This window comes from Hemitrygon akajei, chromosome 2 (genome assembly GCF_048418815.1).
Source record: "Hemitrygon akajei chromosome 2, sHemAka1.3, whole genome shotgun sequence".
Taxonomy (NCBI): Eukaryota; Metazoa; Chordata; class Chondrichthyes; order Myliobatiformes; family Dasyatidae; genus Hemitrygon; species Hemitrygon akajei.
In genome coordinates this window covers 88,122,062-88,136,530 of record NC_133125.1, presented here as the reverse complement: position 1 = coordinate 88,136,530, position 14,469 = coordinate 88,122,062, and the positions used below count along the sequence as shown (strand labels likewise).

The 14,469-nt window shown below is 42.1% G+C and overlaps 1 pseudogene; it reads left to right on the top strand.

Annotated features, from left to right (window-relative positions):
* The window catches only part of LOC140720798 (DNA annealing helicase and endonuclease ZRANB3-like), a 122,076-nt pseudogene that overhangs the window by 68,433 nt on the left and 39,174 nt on the right, over positions 1–14,469 (top strand).

The following is a 14,469-nucleotide window of genomic DNA, read 5'->3' as shown; positions in this document are numbered from 1 at the left end:
ATAACAGGGCTTGAAATGTGGGGGGGAGGTCCTATCCAATGAGAGAAATGTTGTTGCTTCTTGTGAGTCTGGAAGAGAGATTTTCGTGGGTTCTTGGTTGGCAAGAGGAGAAGAAGGAAGACGCGTGTGGAGAGAGCTGGTTGACCACCGGACGGAGTGGACTGGGAGCGAGGGTCCAAAGGTCAGCGACGCTCGGAGGAGGTCGATAGTTGATGAATGGCTGTATCAGGGAGCTCCAATGTGCTCTTTTGACTTTTCCCTTAAAATGGGCCCTTTTTCTTTTTATTTTCTTTACTAACCCTATATTCAGATTCAGATTTATAAATTTCAATCAGTTAATTGCATACGGTGTACTGTCTGATATTTTGTGGCGCAGATTTGTAACCGGCAACACATCACGCAGCATCCACACGAGCGAGATTTCTCAGTCTGGCAGGGCCAGAAGTTGTCTTCCCCAGACGAACACGTACTGGCCGAGCCTGAGGGTCACACAAGCAACCTCTGCCTAATTTAATAATGGATTATCGATTAAACTGGTGCCATTTCAGAAGCACTTCAATTGATTTTGAACTTCAATTGTAAACAAATTTATTGATTTGTATAACTAGACGTAAGAATACATTCCTCAGTTATATTGGGACTCTCTGAATACCTGAAGTATTATTGTTTATCTCTGTGTTAATCCTGTGATGTGGTTTGTTATGTTTTTAATGTTTATTTATATGGAAATAATACTTACATCTTATTTATTGATTTCCATAGCAGGCATTTTCTTTTGTAAATTGCAAGATATCCAGACTAGTTACTGGACTTAAACATAGCACAGTTGAACTGCACATCACATAATGATGTGGAATGTAAAATACTTGTACATAAAGCTGTGATTATTAATCAACTAACTTAGTTTAAATACTTGATTTGAATGCCTTATTTCATTAAATGGCATTTTATTGACTAATTGTGTAAATGCCCACTGGTTTTGGGTAGATTTATGGAATTATCTTAATATACATTGTTGTGATATTTAGCTGTGTAGCATTAATGATAAGCAGACTTAAACATGTTTCTGCTTTAAGCAGGACCAGTGAAAGATGACATTAAAATAACACTGAAAAACGAGAAACTGAAATTCTTAGCTTTTGCTCATCATTTGACATGCTGAAGGCTTTCACAGAGGCCATGATAGAATCTAAGGTACCTTGCAAGTAAGCTACCTTTACCTTATTACCAAAATTACACTACTGCTACAGGTACTGAGCAATAATGTATCTTCATACTTCATCCTGTTAATTCAGGATTCGAGCACATTTATTATTGAAGAATGTATAAGTTATACAAGCTTGAGACTTGCTTCCTTGCAAGTTGGCACAAAGTAAGAAACCCAAAAAAAGAATAGAAATAAAAATAAAAGACTGAAACGTGATGCACAAGAGAAATAAAGAAAAAAAATCATGCAAGCAATTGAAGTGAACGACAATGAACAAATTCACAGGGTTAAAAAATTGCATTTATATAGTGTCTTTCATGGTCCTATGATGTTTAATAACTAATAATTCCCCTGTAATACCTGTGATATATCAATAAATCTGGCTTGCCAATGTTGTATTAAGCTAAATTCATATACAAGAAAATTAAGTTAATAGAAGGACAGTTGGAAATGCACCTCCATCTTAAGCACGCAATCAGTTACGTTCTTTGTATGGAATAATTTTACATAGATTTCAACATATTCTCTGCAGAAGATTACATTCATGAGTGATGGATTTAATTATTTGTCAGAGAATGATTTATGGAATCAGATGAAAGACTAACAGAACTGGGTATGTGTAGTGTTTGAGTAGCTTAATGTTTTCCTGCTATTTTGTCATGGATTTTTGCCCAGAGTCACTGGAGTTTACACATTTACAATTGGTTCTCCCAACCTCTTCCTTCAGTCTATCTGAGGCAGTCCAAAATAGATGAATGCGTCACATACTCTACTGGATTCTTTTATTCCAAGAGAATGGAAGACAATACTACAACAAAGCAGTATAGAAACAAAGCAGAAAAATGGGCTTTAGTGGTTTAAAATTGTTTCTAATGGAAGTACAAGTAGATCAGTAATGTTGGCATCATCTGTCAAAAGCCAGCACAGGTTGTGTGCACAAGGAATTCTTCAGATGCTGGAAATCCAGAGGAAGGCATACAGAATGCTGGAGGAGCTCAGCAGGACAGTCTGAATCCATGGAGGGGAATAAACAGTTGGCATTTTGGGCCGAGAGCTTTCGTCAGGACTGGAAAGGAAGGGGGAAGCAGCCAGAATAAAAGGGTGGGGGAGGGAGAGGAGGGTAGCTAGAAGGTGCCAGGTGGAGCCAGGAGGGTGGGAAAGGTAAACAGCTGATAAGAGAGGAAAATTGATCTTTGGAGAGAGGGAAGGAGAAGAGTACCATGGGGAGGTGATAGGCAAGTGAGAAGAGGTAAGTACCCAGAGAGAGGAATAGAAGAGGGAGGGGGGAGGAAATAAATTAATGTAAGGAGAAATCAATATTCATGCCATCAGGTTGGAGGCTACCCGGATGGAATATAAGGTGTTGCTCTTCCACCCTGAGGGTGGCCTCGAGAGGGGCCGTGTTGGAATGGGAGTTGGAATTACGATGTTTAGCCACCGGGAAGTTCTGCTGATTGACAGATGGAGCGGAGGTGCTCGATGAAGTGGTGCCCATATCTACGGTGGGTTTGGCCAATGTAGAGGAGGCTACATCAGGAGCACCAGATACAATAGACGACCCCAGCAGATTCACAGGTGAAAGGTGGCCTCACTTGGACTTGGTGGGGTCCCAGATGGAGGTGAGGGAGGGCAAATATAGTGCTTAGGCTGCTTGCAGGGTTAAGTGCTGGGAGGGAAGATTCCGGTAAGATGGCAGCACGTACGAATGCAGCAGCCTCTTGGGGGCCAATCAAAGGTGCTGTTTTCTCTGTAAAATTAGAATTTTCCGATCCAAAGACAATTATACTCCAAGAACTTTGAATATTGCAGGGCCACTTCATACTGGAGATGCTCGGTGATCGGAGTAGGTGGACTGTTGTCAGCGGCAGAGCCGGCTGGGATGTTAGAGAAGGAGCCGATTGGGATATCAGGAAAGGAGATGGTCGGGATATTGGAGGAGCTGGTTTATGTATAGAGGAGCTGATTTGGTTGCAGACTGTGTAGCTGCCCACGACTTGGAATTATTGAAGTCATTGCGGTATAACCATGGGAGCTTGTCTTGGACATTTCACTTGCGATCACAGGACTCTGTGGCCACAGACCTGTTACCCTTGTTTGGTGGGGGGAGAGACGACATGGGAACTGTGTGGCCTCAGTTGCAGTGAGGACCAGGCCTCAAGCCTCAAACTCTCCTGCTGTTGCAGACCAGGTGAGAAGCGTTACAGCGTGGCATCCACACTCGGTTGGGGCCCAGCCTTGCCCATCAGTGCTGCCCTCCAGTGTTTGAGTGGTGGAATAACAGGTTGGGTTGGATGTGTCTGCACAGTGCTGGGAGACTGTACCATTAATTGCTGGACATTGTTGCTCAAGCCCTTGGGCTATATATATATATATATAAATATTGAATTCCATAAATCCACGACCCTCTGGCTAAAAAAATTTCACTTCATCTCTGTTTTAAATGGGTACCCTCTAATTCTAAGACTGCGACCTCTTGTCCTGGACTCACCCACCAAGGGAAACACCCTTTCCACATTTACTCTGTCCAACCTTTTCAACATTCAAAATGTTTCTATGAGATCCCCTCTCATTCTTCTATACTCTAATGAATACAATCCAAGAGCCGAAAAACACTCCTCATATGTTAGTCCCTGCATTCCAGGAATCATCCTAGTGAATCTTCTCTGAACTCTCTCCAACATCAGTGTATCCTTTCTAAGATGGGGGCCCAAAACTGCACACAGTATTCCAAATGGGGTCTCACCAGTGCCCCATAGAGCCTCAACAACACCTCCTTACTCTTATACACTATTCCTCTTGAAATGAATGCCAACATAGCATTCGCTTTCCTTACTGCCAATCCAACCTGGTGATTAACCTTTAGGGTATCCTGCACTAGGACCCCCAAGTCCTTTTGCACTTCTGATTTTTGAATTTTCTCCCCATCTAAATAATAATCTGCATGATTGTTTCTTCTTCCAAAATGTACAACCATACATTTCTCAACATTGTATCTCATCTGCCATTTCTTTGCCCACTCTCCTAAACTGACCAAGTCTCTCTGCAACCTTTCCGTTTCCTCAACACTTCCTGCTATCTTGGTGTCATCTGCAAACTTGGCCACAAAACCATTTAATCCATAATCTAAATCATCGATATAGAGTGTAGAAAGAAGAGTCCCCAACACCGACCCCTGCGGAACACCACTAGTAACCGGCAACCAATCAGAATAGGATCCCTGTATTCCCACTCTTTGCTTTCTGCCTATCAGCCAATGCTCCACCCATTCCAATATCCTTCCTGTAATTCCATGGGTCCTCATCATATTAAGCAGCCTCTTATGCAGCACCTTATCAAAGGGCTTTTGGAAATCCAAATACACAACATCCAATGCCTCTCCCTTGTCAATCTTATTTGAGATTACCTCAACATGAAACCATGTTGGCTTGGGCCTATTTTGGGCCTATTTTGTCATGCACCTCAAGGTAATTCATAATCTCATCCTTGACTCCAATAACTTTCCAACTACCAATGTCAGACTAATAGGTCTATAATTTTCTTTTTGCTGCCTCCCCCCTTTCTTAAACAACGGAACTACATTTGCGACCTTCCAGTCCTCTGGAGCTGTCCCAGAATCTACTGATTCCTGGAAGATTATTTCCAATGCCTCCACAATCTCCAAAGCCACCTCCTTCAGAACCTGTGGATGCACTTCATCCGGTCCGGGAGACTTCTCTATCCTTAGTCCATTTAGCTTCTCAAGTACTTTCTCTCTAGTAATCTTGACTGTACCTAATTCTATTCCCTGAGATATCTGGCTATCAGGTATGTTGCTAATGTCTTCCACTGTGAAGACTGATGCAAAATACTCATTTAGTTCCTCTGTCGTCTCTTTGTTACCCATTATAATTTCTCCAGCATCCTTTTCAATAGGTCCTATATCTACCCGTGTCACTCTTCTGCTCTTCATATATTTTAAAAAAACTCTTAGTGTCCTTTTTTATGTTAATTGCCAATTTCCTTTCATAATTCATCTTTTCTTTCCTAATGACTTTCTTAGTTTCCTTCTGTAAATTTTAAAAATTTGTCCAGTCCTCAGTTTTCCCATTAATTTTTGCTTCCTTATACGCTGCCTCTTTTGCTTTTATTTTAGCCTTAACTTCTCTCATTAGCCATATTTGTGATATTTTTCCTTTTATGATTTTCTTTTTTCTTGAAATATATTTTTCCTGTACTCTCCTTATTTCTTGTAAGAATTTCATCCAATTCTGCTCTACTGTCCCTCCATTTAGCTTCCTTTTCCAATCAACTTGGGCCAGTTCCTCTCTCATACCACTGTAATTTCCTTTGTTCCATTGAAATATTGATATACTTGATACCAGCTTCTCCTTTTCAAATTTGAAACTGAACTCGATCATATTATGATCACTACTTCCAAGGGGTTCCATTACCTCTAGCCCCCTAATTGCCTCGGGCTCATTACACAGCACCCAATCCAAAACAGCCGATCCCCTGGTGGGCTTATGGACAAGCTGCTCCAGAAATCCATCCCGTAGGCATTCTACAAACTCCCTGTCCTGAGATCCAGTACCTTCCTGACTTTCCCAATCCACTTTCATATTAAAATCTCCCATAATTATCTTGACATTTTCCTTCTGACATGCTTTTTCTATTTCCAGCTATAACTTGTAGTCCACATCCCAGCTGCTGTTTGGAGGTCAGTATATAACTGCAATTAGTGTCTTTTTACCCTTGCCATTTCTTAACTCGACCTATAGGGATTCTACTTCTTCTGATCCTATGTCCCTTCTTTCTAGTGATTTGATACCATTGCTTACCATCGGGGCCACACCACCCCCTTTACCTACCTTCCTATCCTTCCTATACACAGTGTGTCCTTGAACATTCAGCTCCCAATCACATCCAGCATTTAGCCATGACTCAGTGATGGCCACAATGTCATACCTTTTAACCTGTAGCTGTACATCAAGGTCATCCACTTTATTTCTAATGCTGTGGGCATTTAAGTATAGTATATTTAGATCAGTATCTGTAACTGATTTTGCTATATTTCTATCGCACAGCAGATTACCCTGTCTATTCACCTGTCTGTCCTTCTTGCCATCTTTGCTGCACAGTATCCTTGACTTATTTCTATTTTCCTCTTCCTCGACCCTAACACCCTGGTTTCCTTCCCCTTGCCAACTTAGTTTAAACCCTTCCTAACAGCTATATTAAACAATCCCGCCAGGATATTAGTACCCTTTGAGTTCAGGTGTAACCCATCATTTCTGTATAAGTCATGCCTTCCCCAAAATAGATCCCAGTGATCTAAGGATTTGAAGCCCTGCCCCCTGCACCAGTTACTTAGCCACACATTCATCTGCTTAATTCTGCTATTCTTACCATCATTAGCGCGTGGCTCAGGCAGTAATCCTGAGATTATTACTCTGGAGGTCTGGCATTTCAAGTTTCTTCCTAGCTCCCAGTAATCTTCCTTCAGGACCTCCTCTCTTTTTCTGCCTATGTCATTGGTACCAACATGTACCAAGACTTCTGGTTGCTCGCCCTCTCTCCTGAGAATACTCTGGACTCGATCCGAGATATCCCGTACCCTGGCACCAGGGAGGCAACACACCATTTGGGTATCCTTGTCCGGCTCGCAGAATCTCTTGTCCGTTCCCCTCATGATGGAATCCCCTATAATGACGGCATTTCTCCTTGCTCTCTCGATCACGGCACTGGGCAGAGTGCCAGAGTCCCATTCGTTGTGGTCTTCCTCTGTCTGGTCAACCTCCCCAACAGTATCTAAAACTATATATCGATTCCTGAGGGGGACTGTCACGGAGGTGCTGTCAATTATTTCTCTATAGGTGCTATCAATCACCTTCTCACTTTCTCAAATAAGCTGAAGGTCATCAAGTTGTTGCTCCTGATCCCTCACATGATCCCTAAGGAGCTTCATCTCACTGCATCTGGAGCAGATGTAATCCTGGGGGAGGCTGGGAGTCTCCCAAGGTCCCCACATCTGGCACTCTGGGCACAACACTAATGCTAAATGCATACCTCTAATGCTACTGTCAGCTCTAAATAAATAAACCTGTAACCTACCACTTAACTGTAAGACTCAACCGTCGCAGGAAGCCTCTTCCCGTTTCTGCCTAAGCCCATTGAGCCAAAGCACTATCACTCTGTACCTGTTCACTCCGCTGCCCGCTGGATATGGCGGTGTTCTTTTTAAATCTTCCACGCTCTGAGGTCACACGCCTGCGCAGTCGTGCCTCTTTTATCCCAAGTAGTTTGGAAGAAAAAACTGAATTTTTTCCCGAAAACCGGCGACCTACTCCGTTGCCTGCTTGCTGCGTAAGAAATCAACATTTTAAAAGAGGCAACAATGTAGTCATTCATAGCGTACAATTCATAACAGAAACAGACTCTCACAAAAGAGAAAGCCACCTACAACTATAATTTTCAGACTGTCCCAAAAACAGGAGTTAAAATGCGGCAGACAGTGGAACGTGAAACCTTTTAATGCAATGAGGTTCTTAATGCAGTAGCAATTCAAGCTGCATTTAGAAAATAATTAAGAGCTAGAAAACTGAATAAGAGGGACATAGAGAATAGGAAAATATCAGATCTCAGCAAAAAATAACTCATTCAAAAGAGTGTTGTTATTTATTTATTTATTGCGATACATTGCTGAATAGGCACTTCTGACCCGTCGCGCCACACCACACACCAATCCCCTGGTTTACAGGGCAAATTGTAATGACCAATTAACCTACCAACTAGCACATCTTTGGGTTGTGGGAGCACCCAGAGGAGACCCACACACTCACAGGATTGAGGCCATAGCTGAGATACTATAGCTTGGGTTGCCATTACCTGCATATGACTTCCCTGGAGACAGTCTGCAATAAATCAAATATTAAAAGAGAAGGCCATAGTGATATTGGATATGATAGCAACAAAGAAGAAAGAGAAATTCCAAAGGAAGCCATCCACTATGTAGAAAGTTATCCAGTCTAAGTGAGCTATGTCCTAGAGCAGTGAGGTTGAAAATGGAAACTTGGGCCATAGGTTTGACTTGACTCCTGATTTGAGCTTTGTATATAGTAAACGGCCTTTGAAAAGTTAAGAGGAGAGTTTCTTACTACATGATTCTGAGCCTCTGACTGTTCTTGTAGCCATATTGTGTATATAGTGTGAAAATATATTCAAACCAATATTTTTTATGTACTTAATCTTGCAATGCGACAAAATGGAACCTGTATAATCCCAGAGTGCTTTGCTATAAGCTAAGTGTGTGACATGGCAAGAGGCATGTGATGTCCTGATCATTGTTCATTGTGAAATTAAGGGGCGATTAATATACTGTGTGGCCTTGAGTACTGCAGCTATACTGCAGTGGAGGAGTTGATCTCTGGAACAGTTAGCAGCTAAAGAATAGCCTGAAAACTTGTATAAAAAATGAAATTTATAAGCTGTAAATCAGAAGCAGCCTGTCATCCATGAAGAGTGGAGGTTCTTCTCCTTGCGAGTAATAAACATGTCTTTGAACAGATTGAGTCAGACTTCACTGTGGAAGGTATGTCAGAAATTCAGGAGTGTCGAGGGACAGTTGCTGTTACTAAGGAGAAGGTGCCTGGGAAGCTGAAAGGTCTGAACATTAATAAATCAGCTGCACTGCACGGTTGTGAAAGAGGTAGCTGAAGAGATTGTGGAGGCATTAATAATAATCTTTCAAGAATCACTAGATTTTGGAAAGATTCCAGAGGACTGGAAAATTGCAAATGTCACTCCACACTTTAAGAAGAGAGGAAGGCAGAATAAAGGAAATTATAGGCAATTTAGCCTGACCTTGGTGGCTGGAAGATGTTGAAGTCGATTGTTAAGGATATGGTTTCTGAGTACTTGGAGAATGGTTAAAGAAGGTAAATGCAGTGTTAGCATTCATCTTAAGTGGACTAGAATATAACAGCAAGGATGTAATCCTGAGACTTTATAAAGCACTGGTGAGTCCTTGCTTGGAGTATTGTGAGCAGTTTAAGGCCCCTTATTTAAGAAAGGATGTGCTGATGTTGGAGAGGGTTCAGAGGAGGTTCATGAGAATGATGCTGTGAATGAACGGCTTATTATATGAGAAGTGATTAATGGCTCTGTGCCTTTACTCATTGGAATTTAGAAGAATGATGGGGGATCTCAATAAAACCGATTGAATGTTGAAAGGCCTAGCTAGAGTGGATGTGGAGAGGATGTTTCCTATGGTTGGAGAGTCTAAGACCAGAGGGCACAGCCTCAGAATATAGGGACGCCCATTCAGAACAGAGATGAGGAGGAATTTCTTTAGCCAGAGAGTAGTGAATCTTTGGAATTTGTTGCCATAGGCAGCTGTGGAGGCCAGGTCATTGTGTGTATCTAAGGCAGAGATTGATAGGTTCTTGACTAGTCAGGGTGTGAAAGGTTATGGGGAGAAGGCAGGAGACTGGGGTTGAGAGGGAAATGGATCAGACATGATGAAATGGCGGAACAGACTCGGCTAACAAGCTTAATTAAACTCTTATGTCTTATGGTCTTATGGACTTGGAAATGTCAAAAATGGCCAAGAATGAAAATGAAATGATTTCACTACTTCAATAAGTTAGGAACTACAAAGAATTTGACTGTAACAACAATCATCTTGAATGTTACCTTTGGTCCCCAGTGGACACCCAGCTCTCGCCTTTGGCCCAACGTAGCTGTTTGCCTTTGACTGGGGCCACACCCCCGATACGATGCTTTGACAGGCAGGTAAAGGTGGCTGGTGGGTGTCATGTCCCAGTGAGATAGGGACATGCCTGTCCTAGAATGCGAAGACAACTCCATTGGACTGAACGGATGAGATCTACAGTGAGATCCAACGGCCAGGAAGGCAGTTCTGGTACATTATATTGAGACTGAAGAGCATGACAATGCACAGAAAATGTCACAGTCATCCACTATAATCAGGGAAGACCCCAGTTGTGACATCCAGTTGTACCACTGGACCCGGACTGAGGTCGAGAGAATGGAACTGCCCCATCATCAGGTACGATGGACAACCACCAGTAGTGTTGACAGTGTTCTAATTTGTTCTGTATTTCATTTAAATACCAAATTTGCTACTCAGTCAAACAGTAGTTTGTCTTTTTTAACTATTTCCATGAAACTTCGACTAATTGGGGCAGCCACTTAATTGGGCCAAAATGTACTGGCCCCAATGTGTCCCAGTGAACTAGAATCCACTTTTTTTTGTACTACTTGCTTAATTTGATTATTTATACATACTCCTTATTGTAATTTATTGTTTTTTTAAATATGCATTGCCATTTACTGCTGCCACAGAACAAAAACTCTCAGGACATTTGAGAATTTGATATTGAACCAATTCTGATTCTGATCCTTTCTCTACTGGAACAACATTTTAAAGTTAAAAAAAAACTATTTCTGGTCTGAGAGAAACAACAACAAAGGGACTAGGAATCATGGGAAAATATTTATTCTCACTGGTGGTAATTACAATTCAGAGTGGATGGAAGTCAGTTTTGACAGGATTTTCAAAAGAGTGTGGGATAAACATTAAATAACTTCTAGAATTAGTGAAGGAGCAGGTGGGTGGAATTAACTGGAAACATTAACACTAACATGAAGGACAGAACGGTCATCTGTGCACAATGATTTGTGTCCATCTGATACCACACCCTGTTATCTGATATCATTTGACCATAAGAATATAGGAGCAGAAATAGGCCACTCGTCCCATCAAGTTTACTACACCATGGCCAATTTATTTTCCCTCTCAACCTCATTCTCCTGCCTTCTACCCATAAACTTTGATGCCCTGATTAACCAAGGACCTATCAACCTTTGTTTCAAATATACTCAATGAATTGGCCTCCACAGCCAACTGTGCCATTAAATTCCACAGGTTTGGCACCCTCCGACTAAAGAAATTCCTTCTCATCTTTGTTCTAAATGGACGTCCCCTTAACCTGAGGCTGTACCCTCTGGTCTTAGACTCACCCGCTATAGGAAACATCCTCTCCGCATCACTCTATCTCAGCCTTTCAATATTTGATGGGTTTCAATGAGAATCTCCTTCACTTTTCTAAACTCCAGTGAATACAGGCCTAGACCCTTCATATGCTCCTCAAATGAAGTTCAAAGTACATTTATTATCTAAGTATGTATACATTATATAATGTAGAGAGATTTGTCTCTTTACAGGCAGCCACAACGAAAGCTGAAAGAACCCATTAGAAAGAGACTGCCGAACACCCAAGGTGCAGAGAGAAAACAAAGCTAATCATGCAAAACCAACAAAACCAAGCACATAGTGTTCAGAACAGAGCTCCACTTGAGGGAGTCTGGCCCACAGGCATGAAAAACACAGCATCAGATCAGCGCAGAGCCACATCAGTGTTGGGAGCAGTGTGTTGATCCGACCCATCACTCACCTCCAGTCCTGATGCCATGAATTTTTCATTCCTGAATCATTCTCTTGAACTTCTCTGGGACCCTCTCCGATACAAGCACATCTTTTTCTTAAATAAGGAGCCCAAAACTGCTCACAATACTCTAAGTGCAGTCCAACTAATACCTTTTAAGGCCTCAGCAGTACATCCTTGCTCTACTATTTGTGTCGTCTTGAAATGAATGCTAACATTGCTTTTGCCTTCCCTACCACCAAATCAACCTTTAGAGAATCCTGCACAAGGACTCCCAAGTCCCTTTGCACCTCTGATGTTTGAATTTTCTCCTTGTTATGTACCCCCAGGGTCATTTTTTCTGTGGACTGTCACTTTAAAATGCCGGGAGAATGAGACTGACTTTGGGTACTGTTTGAGGAGAGAGAGAGAGAGAGAGAGAGAGGAGGAGAGAGAGAGAGAGGGAGAGAGAGAGAGAGAGAGAGAGAGAGAGAGAGAGAGAGAGAGAGGAGGAGAGAGAGAGAGAGAGAGAGAGAGAGAGAGAGAGAGAGAGAGGGAGAGAGAGAGAGAGAGAGAGAGAGAGAGAGAGAGAGAGAGAGAGAGAGAGAGAGGTTATTTGATGGACAATTGATGTTATGGTTTCTCTGCTGCTTGTTTTGAATTTACAAGGACACTTAGAGAAACACAGTCTGAGTCAAGATGGATTCCATCAATGGAAGACACCAGTGAGTCGGTCGCTGGTTTAAACTTTCAGGAGCCCAAAAGCGGTGAGTTGAGATCGATCCAGAGTATTGATAAATGACTTTCATAAGTTTCTGCAAACTAGAAGAAGTTTGCAGAGAAGAGAAGAGAGGAGAGGAAGGTTTGAAACAGAAGAAACCTAGTGACAAAAAGATCACTGTTTGGATTTTCTCTCTAAGTAGCCCGTAAGGGTGAGTTTCATTTCTATCCAGCTACGGAAATGTGATTGTCACTTACTTAATCCACAGTAGTGGGTTCTCTGGTGAGGGGAAAACCTTTGTGAGTACCACATGTGTGTTTACCCTTTGTCTGGGTGTGGTAGTCCCTGATCAAACCATGATTCTCTAAAAGGCCATAGATCCTATCTCTAAGAATCTTTTCCAACAGCTTTCCACCACAGACATAAGACGTAAGAGGAATCTATCCTCTACCTTCCGAATTGCCCACAGAAGTTCCAGTCATTGCTGTTCTGCCATCATCCCTGCTAGTGTTCACTTCCAATCAACGTTGGCCAGTGCCTCACTTATGCCTCTGTAATTCTCTTTACCCCTCTGCAACACTAATACATCTGACTTTATCTTCTCCATCTCAAACTGCAAGATGAATTCTATCATATTATGACCACTGATTCAAAAGGTTCCTTTTACCTTGAGCTCCCAATTCAAATCTTCTTCATTACACAAACACCCATTCCAAATTGCCTTCCCCTAATGGGCTCAATCACAAGCTGCTCTAAAAAAGTCATCTTGTAAGTATTTTTCAAATTCCCTCTCTTGGCGTCCAGCACAATTTCATTTTTTACCACCAGGGTCACAACACCTACCTCTCTCCCTCCCCACCGCTCCACCTGTCTGCCTGTCCTTTTGATACGAGGTGTAACCTTGGATGTTAAGCTCCCAACTATGATCTTCTTTCAGCCATAACTTAGTGATGCCCACAACATCAATATCTGCCAATCCCTAACTATGCTACAAGATAATCTACCTTATTCCATACCCTGCGCACATTCAGTCCTGTATTCATCACCCTTTTTGATTTTGCCCCCATGTTAACATTTTGCAGGACCTGTCACATGCAGGCAATTACAAAGAAAGCATGGCAGCACTACTTCCTTGGGAGTTTTCAGATATTCAGCGTGACATCTAAAACTTTGACAAACTTTACAGATGTGTGGTGGAGTATATTGACTGGCTGCATCACAGTCTGGCATGGAAAACACCAATGCCCCTGAATGGAAAATCCCACAAAAAGTAATGGATACGGCCCAGTCCATCATGGGGTAAAGCCCTCCCCCACTATTGAACTCATCTACATGAAACATTTTTGCAGGAAAGCAGCATACCATCATCAAGGACTCTTACCACCCAAGGGCATGCTGCTCTTCACACTGCTGCCACCCAGAAAGTGGTACAGGAACCTCAGGACTCACAGCACCAGGTTCAGGAATAGTTATTACCCTCCAGGAATAGTTATTATCCTCAACCATAAGGCCCTTGAACCAGAAGGGATAACTGCACTCAACCTCACTTGCCTCATCATTGAAATGTTCCCACAACCTGTGGAACTCACTTTCAAGGACTCTTCATCTCATGTTCTTGACATTTATTGCTTATTCATTGCAGTGTTTCATTGATTCTGTTATGGTTATTCTTCTGTTATGGATTTATTGAGTATGACAGCAAGAAAATGAATCTCAGGGTTGCATATAGTGACATATACGTACTTTGATAATAAATTTACTTTGAACTTTTGAACTTTGAGCTTTGTAGGTGTCCCTCTCCACCCAGTTCAGTGCAGTCTCATCCTTTCTGCAAAGACCTGAAATGTGTGCAGCTCTCAAGCTGTGGTGCGCTGTGTTTCCTGTCCCTCTCTGGCATGCTATCACATGTTTTTTACCCTTCTACCCCTCAGTGACTGAAGGACAGGATGCCACCCTCATTTGCAATTGTTAATGACCTGTGCACAAACACTCCAAAATCTCTCTGTTGCCCGCACTTTACTCAATATACTCCTAATGAAATACAATAGTTTCCACTTCTGTGGATTTAAATTCCCTTGACAATTTTCTGCCCAAGTGCCCAAATCATTTATTTCTTC